The 18,051-nt window shown below is 33.4% G+C and overlaps 1 protein-coding gene across 3 annotated transcripts in view; it reads left to right on the top strand.

Moving 5' to 3' along the window:
- Positions 1-18,051, top strand: part of LOC126886516 (uncharacterized) — a 129,481-nt gene that overhangs the window by 23,260 nt on the left and 88,170 nt on the right. The window lies entirely within an intron of this gene.

Consider the following 18,051-nt stretch of genomic DNA (forward strand, 5'->3'; position numbering starts at 1 on the left):
GCTGGAAGTAATGAGAAGCATGGAGAACAAAAAACCAATGCCAAGAGAGTGGGAAGAAAACTTACTGATCCCAAATCACAAGAACGGAGAAGAATCCACCTGGAAACTATAGAGATATATGCCTCTCATCAGTGTAGTGTTGAAGCTCTATACGAGAATAATAGAAAGATTATTAAGAACAGAGGTAGAAGAAAAACTTGAAGACGAACAAACAGCATTCAGAGCCAAAAGGCAAACAGTTGACAACATAAGCATACTACGAAATATAATAGAAAAATATTTGATCGGGGAACAAACATACAGTATGTCCATGTAAGTTGGAACCATATGGAATCTTTTTTATTATTAATTTTACGAAAAAAATTTATTCTTCATAAAAAGCTCTGCATGGTCCAAAACCTAAGATTCCACCATCAGATATCAAATTTTTTGAATATTATACGAGTTATATCAAAAAGTGTCTGTCCTGACGGTCCAGTTAGCTGGGGCTCAGTCGATCGACAAGTTTAGTGGATTTGCGATTTGCGGTCGCTGGTTCGAGCCTCAGCTAGGTCATGAAATTTATAAAAGGCCAACGCCGTAGTATAAAACTCAATAGAGTCTACGGCTTGGTCTGGAATAAACTGGCGTCTGATCGGCCTATGGAGGAGCGGTACGGGAAGGAATAAGGGCTTCCGGCTTGGTGATACTCCTCCATAGATCCCTACCGAAGGGCGTTGACGCCTAAGAACGGTGTATACATATACATATCAAAAAGTATGAATTTCGCTCAAGAGTAAAGTAGCTTTATTTTTCACAATATTGAAAATTGCTATCATGAAAAGTTGTTTGGAATTAAGGACTGTATTATAATATGCAATTACATCATTCTAATTGAAAAAATTTGTTTTTGAAAAATTATGGATAACCAACATTACAAGTAGAGTCCAGGAATCTTTACCCGTGCGTCATTAATACCTAGGCGATAAAACACATATTTGACAATTCAAATTTTAGCCCGTGATAGGAGCATTAGCTACTTACTGTCACTTGCTGTTGCGTTTAGTAAATTTCAATTTCCGACTTATCCTCAACTTATTTTATATGCTTTAAATGATAACGCACGGGTAAAGATTCCTGGACTCAACTGTTTTTTCGGATATTTCAATTCTGATAACTCTTATTATTAATTTTACGAAAAAAAGTGATTCTTAATAAAAAGTTCTGCATGGTCTAAAACTTAAAATACAACCAGCTCATATCAAAATTTTTATACGAGGTATGTCAAAAAATATGAATTTCGCTCAAGAGTAAAATACCTTTATTTTTCACAATATCGAAAATTGTTATTATGAAAAGTTATTTAGAATTATAAACTATGTTTCTATTTGTAATTACATCCTTCTAGGTGAAATATTCTGAACTATAAAGGTACTTTACTTCTGATCTAAATTCATTTTTTTTTTTGACATACCTCGTATAAAATTGATAAAATTTGAAATAAGATGGTTGTATTTTAGGTTTTAGACCATGCGGAACTTTTTATTAAGAATCACGTTTTTTTGTAAAATTAACTAGCTGACCCGGCAGACTTCGTACTGCCTCAATAGATAAGAACAAACTTTTGTAAACAATAAACTTAAAATAAACAAAAGGAATTCGTAATTAATAAACAAAAAATGCTGGATGTGAATGAGTTTTTATTATTATTTTTAATGAATTACACATAATGTTTGAAGTAATAAAGTTTAGTTAGAAAAAGTTTGCAGTGCAACAGTTGCAATCTTAAATTTGTTTATCTTATAATGAATATAACAGCTTTATTTTATTTACATTCAAAACAACCCTGTATATTTAATTGGGTTCGGGGTTGTCCAACTATATAGGTGTTGATTAATCAAAATAAAATAAAATTAAAATTAAATATCATTACATTAAGGGCCGGTTGTTCGAAAGCTAATCAACAATGATCATTATCAAATATTTAATTACTGTCACCAATTGTCAATGTCAACTTTGTTTGGGTTGCTGAAAACATAATATGAAATTACTTAATCAATTATGTTAATAATTGTTATGTTAATTGATTAACTAATCTCATAATTTTAATCAATTATGTTTTCAGCAACCCAATAAAAGTTGACATTGACAGTTTTGGTGACAGTAATTAAATATTTGATAGTGATCATTGTTGATTAGCGTTCGAACAACCGGCCCAAAACAGCGGCGGCTCGTGGGTCAATCTTCAGGGGGGTCATTTTGGTTTGAAAACTTCAAACTGTTGATTTTTTAAAGTATTTAAAAGATCTTTTAGCATTTATATTTTAGATAAAAAATACAGACTTAGATAAAACTCAATACTATTTACCCTAGTTTTCCGAAAATTAAATTTGTCTTTTTTTAGAGTAAATCTTTTAAAAAATATAGGAAAAATGGTATGAACAGGTTATTGACTGATATATAGATAGGAATATTTATAGTATAATAAATTGTAAATTTATTAAAACGAAACTTACTTTAAATATTTTTATATTTTAAGTCAATTCTTCTATCCTTTAGTTCTGCAAAATAGTCTATGACCTTCTCATTGAAATTTGGAATGCTCTTGACAAGCGTTTTCTCGATGCTCAGCATAGACAAGGCACTAAGTCTAGGTTGTCCCATCGTATTACGCAGGAATGTTTTTACTCTTTTTAAAGTAGAAAAACATCTCTCACTTTCCACGGTTGTCATAGGGAGTGTGCACAAAATATTTAATAACTTCACTGCTTCAGAAAATGTTTCAGACAAATTCATGTTAATAAAAAGCTGAAGTATGGCTACTGCACCAGCACTATTGCGAAAATCCTCACGACAATATAAGACTTCAAGTTCCGATTTTAGTTTGGAAATATTCACTGTGGGATAATTAGCCGTCACCATTTTTAAAATATTTTGCGGAAAGTTGGTAGTGTATGCTTCAAATTTCTCTATGTAGAATAACTGTGAAATCATGAGATGATCATTGAAACTAAACCTGTGATTTATTTCAGATATAATAATATCACAAATTTCAAGTGCAGTTCGTCGCTTTGGATCCTCTGCAGTAGTTTTTCTTTTTTTTGCTGTTGATGTGCTTGGTACTTCTGATTCCAAAATAGTATTTCTAATTATTTGGATATTGTTGTTAAAAGACAGGATACAATTTTTGACAGATATAACATCAATGTCTCGCATTTGCAATTGTTTAAACAATATATCAACATGGGGCATTATTTTATGGAAAAAATTTAACCAAAATAAAAAATGCTCATCTTCCAAATGTCTTTTTAAACCAGTTGCTTGATTTATATTGTTACCATCTTGCTCCTCATCAATAATTTCCTCTAAGCAAGATTTTAAATCATCTTTATAAGTGTATACAATTTCAACACATTTTGTATTGAAAGCCCATCGAGTAGGCGCAGCTTTAGGTAGCCTTACTTTAACCACTCTATCCAGAACCATCGTACGTTTTGGAGATCGGCCGAAAAAGGACGAAAATCCGTGTAAATTTGCAAAAAATATTTTTATCGGTTTGTGTTGACTCGCCGCTTTTTGGAGGATAAGATTAAATTGATGGGCATAGCAGTGAATGAAGTGTGCATTTGGGTATATTTCTTTAATTTTTGTTTGTACTCCTCCCAGTTTACCGCTCATGACTGATGCACCATCGTAACTTTGGGCAATCAATTTTTCAGGTGCTTCATTAATTTTTAATAATTGAAGTTCTTCCAATATTACATTAGTTAAATGTTGTGCTGTAGTACCTAGGGGGTTAACAAATTTCCAAAATCTTTCATGTACAATACCAGTTAATACATATCGCAATATGATAATCATCTGCGTTTTATTGGAGCTGTCTGTGGTCTCATCTACTTGAATGGCCACAAAATTTGTCTGGCCAATCTCCTTCATGATATGAGTATGCACAATGGCTAACATTGATTCTAAAATATCGTTCTGAATTGTTTTCGATGTTCCTTTAAATACTGTACTTTTTTCAATGTGTTCTTTAAACATTAAATCCAGTTCAGAAACAAAATCGATAAGGCCCAGAAAAATTCCACGATTATTGGAGCTGTCACTTTCGTCATGACCGCGCAATGCAATTTCGAAAACTCCACAAAATTTTACACAGTCGATTAGTTTGTTTAAAATATACCTATTTTTAGATACCAATTCATTAAAGTCATGCACAGATTTACGATATACACTATCAAGTTGCTGTCTTATGTTAACACGTCCTAAACTTGCGTAACTCATTGATGAATTTATATGAGTAGTTGAAGAGGCATGTTTTGTAATTTTCACTTTTAAATGCTTAATGTCAGTTACTCCATTTTTCGCCCATACAGCGTCATTCGAAAACAGTAAACACGGATAGCAAAAAAATGCATTTCTCACACTGCAGCCACAAATCCAATCACACAAATTGTACATTGATTCTTTAAAATATCTTTGAATGTCCTTACCCCTATCCTTTGTTGTTTGTTTTAAATTCATGTTTGGTTTTGGTCGACCACTTTCTTTTTTCTCAAGCCGCCGTTCATAATTTAGTGTTCCAGCAGATTTTAAGGCAATTATTTCGTCAACAACACTCATCTTGTTTTTGTTACAATCACAAAAAAATCCAACAAAACAAAATAAATTACGCAAATACGCCGCGATCGATATAGACCTGCCGTGAAGTGCGGTCAGCAGACGGTAACTAACTAAACGTGAGGCCGTCGACTCTACTAGAGGTATACGACGGAAAGGTCACTCCCACTCTCGCCCACGAAATTGCTATCTGCCGTCTCTTTTCTATTTTACATGCATTTGTCCATAAGCCATAAGAACTGTATATAGACAATTTAAAATACGGCCCAGCCACGGGCTTGTGTATAGCGCGAGGCGCGACGTTATTATATCTATTATATTTGTTTTGCCAATGCAGACTGCTGAGAGAGAATTTTATATTTCAGAGTGAAGTTTTAGATAAAAGATATTTTTAATAAAATTGGTATTTTTATGAGATTATTTTAGGGGGGTCATTGACCAATTGACCCTAAGGAGGAGCCGCGCTTGGCCCAAAATGAAACAAAATTTCATACAATTGAATAAAAGTTAATAAAAATAAATAAAACTGAATAAACTTAAATAAAAATAATAAATAAATTTAAAAAATAATAAAATTAAAAAAAATAAATAGAATCTAATAAAAATAATTAAAATTTAATAAAATGAAACAAAATTAATTAAAATTAAATAAAATTTTATAATTTGCAGCTTGTTCTTTTCGTGTGCTCAGAACTTTTCTCCTGCTTGCCGTTCGTCAGAAAAGTTCGGTAGAGATATTTTTTGAAAGTTTCGAAAAATTAAGAAAGTCATATTTTGCCCAAATTAAGTCCAAAAGTTAAACAGTTGCACTTTTCTTCGATGAAATTTGTTGCTGGTTCTTCTTCTGTCCTCAGAATATTTCTAAGGCTTAAGATTATGTATTTTGGACACCGATTGAGCTAGAAAAAAAAATTAATACGGTTCTGTTCGGAATAGCAAGGAGTACACCTACTTAATTTCGTATTTTTCACGTCATTATTGTGAGAGTTATGACGTCACACGCAACCCCCTTATGACGTAGAGGTATAAAATATAGACATAAACCTACTCCCAGTCCGGTCGAACATAGCTGCCAAATTTCATAAAAATCGGTCAAGTCGTTTCGGAGGAGTATGGCAACAAACACTGTAAAAAGAGCATTTTATACATATAGCTGTAAAAATTTTGGTGGCTACTAAAATGACAATATAAAACCGTATAAAGCTTCCCTGAACTTCCACAAATAATTCAACATCAAAATTAGCCAAATCGGTCCACACATTCTCGAGTTTTAGCGAGACTAACGCACAGCAATTGATTTTTATATATAAGATGCAAAACTTTAGATGGCTATTAAAAAATAACGGTCGAAGATAGAAAAGTGAAAATTTAGGGTTGTATTAACCTTTGCCTTCCACATCACACAAAATTAAGAAAAAACAGTTTGACCAAAAAAATAAAAAAATATTTTAGGGGGCCAGCCTAATTTATTCAGTCGTTCTCGAGTTATGTGTTGGTAACTGTCACGACTTTCTTTTGTTTATATAGATGTAAAATATTTAAATGGCCATTAAAAAATAACAGTTAGTGATAGAAATGTGAAAATTTAGGGTTGTATGTATCTGTACGTTCCACATCATATGAAATTAAAAAAAAAGAGTGTCTGAAAAAATAGAAATAAATATCAGGGGGGCAACCCCCTTAAGACGCACGGGTATGAAATATAGATAACAACCTACTCCCGGTCCGGTCGAGTATACTTGCAAACTTTCATAAAAATCGGTCAAGTCGTTTCGGAGGAGTATGGCAACAAACACTGTAAAAAGAGCATTTTATACATATAGCTGTAAAAATTTTGGTGGCTACTAAAATGACAATACAAAACCGTATAAACCTTCCCTGAACTTCCACAAATAATTCAACATCAAAATTAGCCAAATCGGTCCAGCCATTCTCGAGTTTTAGCGAGACTCACGCACAGCAATTGATTTTTATATATAAGATGCAAAACTTTAGATGGCTATTAAAAAATAACGGTCGAAGATAGAAAAGTGAAAATTTAGGGTTGTATTTACCTGTGCCTTCCACATCACACAAAATTAAGAAAAAACAGTTTGACCAAAAAAATAAAAAAATATATTAGGTGGCAGCCCCCGTTACGACGTACGGATATGAAAAATACATAACAACCTATCCTCGGTCCGGTCGAATACACGTGGAAAATTTCTTAAAAGTATATTCAGTCGTTCTCGAGTTATGTGTTGGTAACTGTCACGACTTTCTTTTGTTTATATAGATGTAAAATATTTAAATGGCCATTAAAAAATAACAGTTAGTGATAGAAAAGTGAAAATTTAGGGTTGTATGTATCTTTACGTTCCACATCATATGAAATTAAAAGAAAAAGAGTTTGTCTGAAAAAATAGAAATAAATATCAGGGGGGCAACCCCCTTAAGACGCACGGGTATGAAATATAGATAACAACCTACTCCCGGTCCGGTCGAGTATACTTGCAAACTTTCATAAAAATCGGTCAAGTCGTTTCGGAGGAGTATGGCAACAAACACTGTAAACAGAGCATTTTATACATATAGCTGTAAAAATTTTGGTGCCTACTAAAATGACAATATAAAACCGTATAAACCTTCCCTGAACTTCCACAAATAATTCAACATCAAAATTAGCCAAATCGGTCCAGCCATTCTCGAGTTTTAGCGAGACTAACGCACAGCAATTGATTTTTATATATAAGATAATAAAAGAGTTATCCGAATTGAAATAACTGAAAATAATGTTGGTTATCCATAATTTTTCTATTAGAAGGATGTAATTGCACATTCGAATATAATTCTTAATTCCAAACAACTTTTCATAATAGCAATTTTCCATATTGTGAAAAATAAAGCTACTTTACTCTTGAGCGAAATTCATACTTTTGACATACCTCGTATAATAGTGATAAAATTTGATATCTGATCGTTAGAGAGATTTTGCACCTCTTAAAATAACCGCTGATTTTGGCTCCGCTATGGTTAACTTTATTAAGCATAACGATTACGGCAACGTTAAAAAACAGAGTTTTTGCAGCCTGTCAAGTAGGTTTTTCGTGTCATCGTTATCGTTATTTAAACATAACCTCACTTCACAACGTTATTGTAATTTTAAGCATATTCTTGAACAAAATAATTTTACTGATTTTTTTACATTCTGGCAACAAAGCAATTTAACCATTACTATAACGATAAGCACTACTTTAAACCTCCGTAAATTACGGAATCCCTTATGTTTAATAACGATAACGGATCATTAACGTCAACGGATCATCATATTCGTTTCGATCATATAACGAAACATATATTCGCTACTGCGCAGACGTAGTATCACGATAACCATAACGGAATTGCAAAATAACAGGTGCAAAATCTCTGTGTTGAATCACAGGTTTTAGACCATGCAGAGCTTTTTATGAAGAATAACTTTTTTCGTAAAATTAATAATAAAAAAGTTTTCCATATGGTTCCAACTTACAGGGACATAATGTATATAACCTTCATAGACCTTAAAGCAGCGTTCGACTCAGTAGACCGGAAAGTATTGTGGAATACTATGAAGGAGCTGGGAATACTGCGGAAACTATTAGAGATAATTAAAAGTACGTATAGCAGAGTGATAGGAAAAGTACAAATGGGAGGTAGCAGATCACTAGAATTTAGGATGAACAAGGAGATAAAACAGGGATTCGTCATAATTATGGATAAATTATTTAAAAATGTAAAAAGAAGAACAAACCACTTAAAAACAATAATAGGCTACACGCACCTAACACCAGTTATGATAGAAGGATTACTGTACGCGGACGACGTCGTTCTCATAGCAGACAACCCGAGAAAGATGCAACGACTAATTGATGTATGGACTGAGGAAATAGAGAAAGTGAAATTAGAAATAAACATCAGCAAATGCAAGACGATGAAAATAGGTCAGCAGGAGATTGGAGGCGAAACACGAGTGTTCTGTAAAGGACAAGAATTGGAGAGGGTGAAGGCCTACGAGTACCTGGGCACGATTAAATCGAATGACGGAAAGCTAGACCTAGAAATTGCAAATAGGACAAAGAAAGCTACGAAAATATATTATGCGATTAATAATACGATACTGGGAAAAACTGAAATCAGCGAAACAAAAATACATGTATGGTACATTCCATGTCAAATCACTCAGGCAAAAACTTTTGGATCTCCGATTTTTCTGAAACTTGATGTTTAGCTTCTGCGGGACGTAAAAATAAGATATTTAAGGTCAAAAAATCTTCTTTTTTTCTCAAAATGTTATTTTATGCGATTTTACAGTGAATTGGTGTTTATTTAAACAAATTTTCATTTTCTATCGTAAAGTATCAATGGAAAACATAATATTTTAATAGAAGGGACTCAAAAATGTCATTATATTGCATTATAATAAGTTATTTTAATTCAAAACAAGTTTTTGATCAAATTTTATAGTGTAGAAAACGTTAAAAATGCGTTTTTTTACATTTACCTCCATTTCCAAAATACATCATACTCGATTTGGCTGAAAATTTGCCCACATATAGTCAAAACATAAGACTTTAATTGTTTAGAAGGATTTGAATTATATTACAATACCAAAAAAGTTAATGCAATAATTAGTCAATATTAGTCCAGTCGGGATAGCATTTTTGACCTTGCATGCCGAGCTGCCCAAAATTTTATTTTATTAATCTTTAGGGGAGTCAATAGTAGCCTAAATTTAAAATCGCGAATGAATTCCTCCGTTACGTTAGCCGCCATATTGATTTTTAAAGGAGAACCTGTTTTGCTCAATATCTCCGCCATTTTTAACTTTTCGACAAAAATGGTAGGAACTAAAATTGTTCCAAATAAATCCTATTTACAATTATTACAATTTCTTTTTAACAATTTCTGCCGTGAGGTCGATATTTTCCGAGTTAATTGTACTTACAGTAGACGTCTATATTTTTGACTATGATATTTCATATATAACTTTTTTGGCATTATAGTATGGTATAGTTAGACCCAAACCCAGACATCCAAAGTGAAAGTTATCCTCCAACACCAAATTGTTCTATATGGTCCACATAATGTTCAGAAAAAAGTCACACCATTTTGAGCGTCGGGTTTGGGGGGGAGAGCGGGCAGAAATCTGCAAATTCCTAGTTTTTTACGTTTTTCGTCAATATTTCTAAAACTAAGCGGTTTAGCATGAACAACCCTCTACACAAAATTGTTCTACATTAAATTTGAAATAAAAAAGGCTCTATGCATAACCCTTCTAAAATGAACGGTTCCAAAGTTACGGAGGTAGTATAGTATAATTGGTCCAAAAAAAGGCCTAACCCAGACATCCAAAGTGAAAGTTATCCTCCAACCCCAAATTGTTCTATATGGTCCACATTATATTGTTCAGTAAAAAGTTACACCATTTTGAGCGTCCGGTTTGGGGAGGAGATGGGAGAGAAGTCGGTAAATTAGTAGTTTTTTTACGTTTTTCGTCAATATTTCTAAAACTATGCTTTAGCGTAAGGAATGTTCTATAGAAAAATTTTCTAAATAAAATTTAAAACGAAAAAGGTTCTATACATAATTGTTATAAAATCAACGGTTCCAGAGTTACGGAGGGTGAAAAGTGGAGGTTTTCGATACTTTTTATATTCACCGACTTCTCCCCCCCCCAAACCCGACGCTCAAAATGGTGTGACTTTTTTCTGAACATTATGTGGACCATATAGAACAATTTGGGGTTGGAGGATAACTTTCACTTTGGATGTCTGGGTTTTTGGTATAGTTATATCATAAATATTGCCCAAAAAATGTAAAAAGTATCGAAAACCTCGACTTTTCACCCTCTGTAACTCTGGAACCGTTGATTTTATAACAAATATGTATAGAATATATCCTCAACACCTAATGGTAAAAGAGGCAACCGATTATGTATGTATGTATGTATGTATGTATGTATGTATGTATGTATGTATGTATGTATAGAATATTTTTTGTTTTAAATTTCATGTAGAACATTCCTTACGCTAAAGCATAGTTTTAGAAATATTGACGAAAAACGTAAAAAAACTACTAATTTACCTACCGACTTCTCTCCCATCTCCCCCCCAAACCGGACGCTCAAAATGGTGTAACTTTTTACTGAACAATATGTGGACCATATAGAACATTTTGGTGTTGGAGGAAAACTTTTACTTTGGATGTTTGGGTTAGGCCTTTTTTGGACCAGTTATACTATACTACCTCCGTGACTTTGGAACCATTCATTTTAGAAAGATTATGCATAGGGCCTTTTTTATTTCAAATTTAATGTAGAACAATTTTGTATAGAGGATTGTTCATGCTAAACTGCATAGGTTTAGAAATATTGGCGAAAAACTTAAAAAACTTACGAATTTACCGATTTCTCCCCCCTCTCCTCCCCCAAACTCGACGCTCAAAATGGTGTGACTTTTTTCTGGACATTGTGTGGACCATATAGAACAATTTGGTGTTTAAGGATAACTTTCACTTTGGATGTCTGGGTTATGCCATCTTTTGGATCAACTAAACTATACTATACTATAATTCAAATCCTTCTAATCTACAACAAATGAAAATCGAAGCCTGTGTATTTGCGGATGATATTGTTATTGTGGCAAGAACAGAAAGAGCTCTGGAGGAGAACATAAGAATCTGGGAGGCAGAATTAAAAAGTTACAATCTAATAATTAATATGGAAAAAACAAAAGTAATGGCAATATCGAAGAAAGATGTTAAGCTAAATATTGAAATCCAAGGCAAAACAATAGAACAGGTAGATACTTTTAAATACCTTGGAATAATTTTAAATAAGAAGGGGACACAAAGCAGCCACAAGAACATATCATTCGTTGTAAAAAAACTTCCTAAATAAAAAAGAAATAACAAGGAAAATCAAAATGATAGTATTTACATATGGAGCAGAGACTTGGGTATTGAACGACAGGCAAGAAAAGAGATTGCAAGCCGCGGAAATGGGGTATTTAAGAAAAGTGGCGGGAGCTAGGAGAACCGATAAAAGACGTAATAGCGATGATATTAGAAGAGAATTAAAAGTAAAATCATTAAAGGAAAAAATTAATGAAAAGAAATTAAAATGGACTGGGCACTTATTCAGAATGAACGACGGCAGACAGGTTAAAATGACATGGGAAGCGAGGCCGATAGGGAAAACAGGAGAGGCCGACCAAGGAAAACGTGGAATACCAGTGTGATGGAAATATTGCAGGATAGAGGAAAATCGTGGCAGGAAGCCAAAGAATTAGCTAGGGACCGAAAAAAGTGGCGTAAAGGTGTCGAGGTGTCTTCTTTCCCACATAAAAATTTCATGTTCTTAGTAGATTCATAGAACATACTTTTCAGAAAAAGTAGGTATATACTAAGAATATGCGTAATTACCATTGCGAATGTGCATAGCACATACTGAGTATATACTACATTACAGTACCTAAACGTTCTATGTATATACTTAGAATGTACTACCGCACTTCTTTTCAGTATATACTAAGAATTTACTTTTTAGAACATTCCAAGGACGTGCTATAAACCTTCTATTTATATACTTAGAACGTACTACCGCACATCTTTTTAGTTTATACTAAGAACGTACTTTTTAGAATATTCCAAGGAAGTGCTATAAACCTTCTATTTATATACTTAGAACGTACTATTGCACATCTTTGTATTAGAAGAATATATTTTTAAGGATATTCTAAGAAAGTGCTATCAGCGGCGGCTCGTGGGTCAATCTTCAGGGGGGTCATTTTGGTTTGAAAACTTCAAACTGTTGATTTTTTAAAGTATTTAAAAGATCTTTTAGCATTTATATTTTAGATAAAAAATACAGACTTAGATAAAACTCAATACTATTTACCCTAGTTTTCCGAAAATTAAATTTGTCTTTTTTTAGAGTAAATCTTTTAAAAAATATAGGAAAAATGGTATGAACAGGTTATTGACTGATATATAGATAGGAATATTTATAGTATAATAAATTGTAAATTTATTAAAACGAAACTTACTTTAAATATTTTTATATTTTAAGTCAATTCTTCTATCCTTTAGTTCTGCAAAATAGTCTATGACCTTCTCATTGAAATTTGGAATGCTCTTGACAAGCGTTTTCTCGATGCTCAGCATAGACAAGGCACTAAGTCTAGGTTGTCCCATCGTATTACGCAGGAATGTTTTTACTCTTTTTAAAGTAGAAAAACATCTCTCACTTTCCACGGTTGTCATAGGGAGTGTGCACAAAATATTTAATAACTTCACTGCTTCAGAAAATGTTTCAGACAAATTCATGTTAATAAAAAGCTGAAGTATGGCTACTGCACCAGCACTATTGCGAAAATCCTCACGACAATATAAGACTTCAAGTTCCGATTTTAGTTTGGAAATATTCACTGTGGGATAATTAGCCGTCACCATTTTTAAAATATTTTGCGGAAAGTTGGTAGTGTATGCTTCAAATTTCTCTATGTAGAATAACTGTGAAATCATGAGATGATCATTGAAACTAAACCTGTGATTTATTTCAGATATAATAATATCACAAATTTCAAGTGCAGTTCGTCGCTTTGGATCCTCTGCAGTAGTTTTTCTTTTTTTTGCTGTTGATGTGCTTGGTACTTCTGATTCCAAAATAGTATTTCTAATTATTTGGATATTGTTGTTAAAAGACAGGATACAATTTTTGACAGATATAACATCAATGTCTCGCATTTGCAATTGTTTAAACAATATATCAACATGGGGCATTATTTTATGGAAAAAATTTAACCAAAATAAAAAATGCTCATCTTCCAAATGTCTTTTTAAACCAGTTGCTTGATTTATATTGTTACCATCTTGCTCCTCATCAATAATTTCCTCTAAGCAAGATTTTAAATCATCTTTATAAGTGTATACAATTTCAACACATTTTGTATTGAAAGCCCATCGAGTAGGCGCAGCTTTAGGTAGCCTTACTTTAACCACTCTATCCAGAACCATCGTACGTTTTGGAGATCGGCCGAAAAAGGACGAAAATCCGTGTAAATTTGCAAAAAATATTTTTATCGGTTTGTGTTGACTCGCCGCTTTTTGGAGGATAAGATTAAATTGATGGGCATAGCAGTGAATGAAGTGTGCATTTGGGTATATTTCTTTAATTTTTGTTTGTACTCCTCCCAGTTTACCGCTCATGACTGATGCACCATCGTAACTTTGGGCAATCAATTTTTCAGGTGCTTCATTAATTTTTAATAATTGAAGTTCTTCCAATATTACATTAGTTAAATGTTGTGCTGTAGTACCTAGGGGGTTAACAAATTTCCAAAATCTTTCATGTACAATACCAGTTAATACATATCGCAATATGATAATCATCTGCGTTTTATTGGAGCTGTCTGTGGTCTCATCTACTTGAATGGCCACAAAATTTGTCTGGCCAATCTCCTTCATGATATGAGTATGCACAATGGCTAACATTGATTCTAAAATATCGTTCTGAATTGTTTTCGATGTTCCTTTAAATACTGTACTTTTTTCAATGTGTTCTTTAAACATTAAATCCAGTTCAGAAACAAAATCGATAAGGCCCAGAAAAATTCCACGATTATTGGAGCTGTCACTTTCGTCATGACCGCGCAATGCAATTTCGAAAACTCCACAAAATTTTACACAGTCGATTAGTTTGTTTAAAATATACCTATTTTTAGATACCAATTCATTAAAGTCATGCACAGATTTACGATATACACTATCAAGTTGCTGTCTTATGTTAACACGTCCTAAACTTGCGTAACTCATTGATGAATTTATATGAGTAGTTGAAGAGGCATGTTTTGTAATTTTCACTTTTAAATGCTTAATGTCAGTTACTCCATTTTTCGCCCATACAGCGTCATTCGAAAACAGTAAACACGGATAGCAAAAAAATGCATTTCTCACACTGCAGCCACAAATCCAATCACACAAATTGTACATTGATTCTTTAAAATATCTTTGAATGTCCTTACCCCTATCCTTTGTTGTTTGTTTTAAATTCATGTTTGGTTTTGGTCGACCACTTTCTTTTTTCTCAAGCCGCCGTTCATAATTTAGTGTTCCAGCAGATTTTAAGGCAATTATTTCGTCAACAACACTCATCTTGTTTTTGTTACAATCACAAAAAAATCCAACAAAACAAAATAAATTACGCAAATACGCCGCGATCGATATAGACCTGCCGTGAAGTGCGGTCAGCAGACGGTAACTAACTAAACGTGAGGCCGTCGACTCTACTAGAGGTATACGACGGAAAGGTCACTCCCACTCTCGCCCACGAAATTGCTATCTGCCGTCTCTTTTCTATTTTACATGCATTTGTCCATAAGCCATAAGAACTGTATATAGACAATTTAAAATACGGCCCAGCCACGGGCTTGTGTATAGCGCGAGGCGCGACGTTATTATATCTATTATATTTGTTTTGCCAATGCAGACTGCTGAGAGAGAATTTTATATTTCAGAGTGAAGTTTTAGATAAAAGATATTTTTAATAAAATTGGTATTTTTATGAGATTATTTTAGGGGGGTCATTGACCAATTGACCCTAAGGAGGAGCCGCGCTTGAGTGCTATATTGCTCAGAAGTATGTTTTCAGCATCACCTAATCTCATCTTAGGTTCTACTGGTTCTACCAAATACCTATTATATTTACATATTTATAATAGTCGTCAATTAGCAGCCAAAGCGAACGGTTGTCGATGAACAAAAAAGTTGTGATAAACAAACCTTGTATATTTTATATTTTAAAATTTTTGGAGAAATTGTTCTTGAACATGCAAGGTTTTCCTTTCATAAGAAAGACTTATGTAGTTTTCAAGAGTGCTAAAAACATTGTTTAGTGCTAATTGGTGATAAACGTTCGAACTTTGTGTTAAAACATTATACCTTTTTGTGTTGTAATTGTTGGTGAATGTAAAGGTGGAAAGCAACGTTCCAAAATAACGGTCAGTATTATTTCAGTAAATAAATAAATAAACAATAGATATTACGATTTTCACAAAATAATACATGAGAAATATAATAAAAAAAATATAAAACACAAAAAATAAGAAAAATAAAAAATTTAAAAACCGATAGCGGTTTTTTGCAAAAAAACTTGTGATGTTAATTTTTGTAAAAGTAAGACTTAAGGTAAATATAGATTGAGTCAAAAATGACAGATCCATATAATTACACAAATAATCCATACCTGCAACCAAACCATGTCCCTACTGATAATAATGGTCAAATCCTAGTGACTCAAGCAATACCTTTGTACCAACCTACATCTTACCTAAACACGCAACCAATTATGCCATTATCACAAAAATCCATAAATGGACAACCCTTTAACCAAAACAACTTCCCTTCTGGAACAAACAACAGTTTAACTGCACCTGCAACTACTCAGGACAATGAATGGCAAACAGTGAACTACAAAAAAAGGCAAATAAGCCCTGAAGATAACAGGAACGCTAAAAGACAAACCAAAATAAAAGATTATTGGTTGTCTAAACCTAGCACCAGCACCAGCAATATATATAACAATCTCCAAGAAGAAGATGAGGATAAAATAGACCAATCTAAAACAGAACCCAAACCATCACCGATATTTGTATCCGGTGTCGAAGATATGAATCCCTTAAATAAACTTCTTATTGAAATTGCTAAAGATCAGTACACCTTAAAAGCCCTGGGTGAAAGTCAAGTAAGAATCCAACCAACTTCGAGTGAAGCATATACTACTATAGTGAAAGCATTGGACACTAAAAAAACAGAATATCATACATACCAGTCTAAACAAAGCAAGCCCTTTAGAATAGTAGTAAAAAATATTCATTATTCAACAAATCCTGCCGATATTAAACGGGACATAGAAGCTCTTGGACATGAAGTTCTAAATCTATGGAATGTTAAACAAAACATAACAAAAAAACCATTGCCCATGTTCTTTGTCAATCTAAAAATTAAAGAAAATAATAAAGACATCTATGTCAAGCAACTAGGACACTCGATAGTTACAATTGAAGCCCCTTATGCTAGAAGAGTTATTCCACAGTGCACCAAATGTCAGAGATTCGGTCATACAAAAAACTTTTGCCATAGAGAATCCAGATGTGTAAAATGCACAGGGTCACATCACACTTCAGAATGTACCAGGAAAATAAAAGATGAAAATGTGACATGTGTAAATTGTGGAGAACAGCATCCCGCAAATTACAGAGGGTGTATTATACATAAGCAACTTCAAGAGAAAATGCATCCAAAACTTAGAGAACGAAATGGACAAACATCTAAAGGAAACAGGGCTACAACACAAGGAATGACATATGCACAGGTAACCAATCAAAATAATCAACAAGAAGGTAACATTATGTACCAACAAAATAGTATAAGTCAACCTAATGATATCTCTGACCTAAAAGCAATGATGAGAGATCTCATTACGCAAATGGGAACAATAATGAATCTTATCACCGCTCTTGTCTCAAATAGGTCATAATGGTTCAAACACTAAAAATAGCATTATGGAATGCAAACGGCTTAAACCAGCATACTCATGAACTCAAAAGTTTCATAACCAACAATGAAATAGATGTCATGCTAGTTACTGAAACTCATTTCACAAATAAAAGTCACCTAGCCCTAGTTAACTACAAAATTTACTTTACCAACCATCCAGATGGGACTGCACATGGAGGCACAGCAATACTAATAAGAGACTCAATCAAACATCACGAACTGGAAAGATTTACAGAAAATCACCTACAAGCCACTACCATTGCAATAGAAGGAGTTACTGGAATCACCAAAATATCTGCTGTATACTGCCCTCCCAAGCACAACAATAAAAGAGGCAACTATGAGATTTTCTTCAAAACGCTTGGAAACAAATTTATAGCGGGTGGAGATTACAACGCTAAAAACACAGTATGGGGTGCGAGAGTTACAACTACTAAGGGTCGTGAACTACTAACTGCAATGCAGTGCAATAATCTAAACTACCTGTCAACAGGAGAACCCACATATTGGCCTTCGGACCCTTATAAAATACCAGACCTTCTTGATTTCTATATCACAAAAGGAATTGACAGTAAATTAGTCACAGCAAGATCCAGCTTAGACATGTCTTCGGATCACACTCCAGTCCTTATGAACATGTACTCCGATATAACTCAGAATCCAAATCCACCCGCTCTGTGCAATAAATAGACCAATTGGGATACTTTTCAAGAAGTATTAGATGAAGCAATAAATTTAAAAATACCATTAAAAACACCTGCAGATATTGAATGGGCGATAACTAACCTCATAAAAAATATACAGAAAGCTTCATGGGCAGCAACTCCAAACTACAAACAGTCAACAAGAAAAGAATCCTGCCCTCCAACTATAAAAGAA

Source organism: Diabrotica virgifera, chromosome 6 (assembly GCF_917563875.1).
Source record: "Diabrotica virgifera virgifera chromosome 6, PGI_DIABVI_V3a".
Taxonomy (NCBI): Eukaryota; Metazoa; Arthropoda; class Insecta; order Coleoptera; family Chrysomelidae; genus Diabrotica; species Diabrotica virgifera.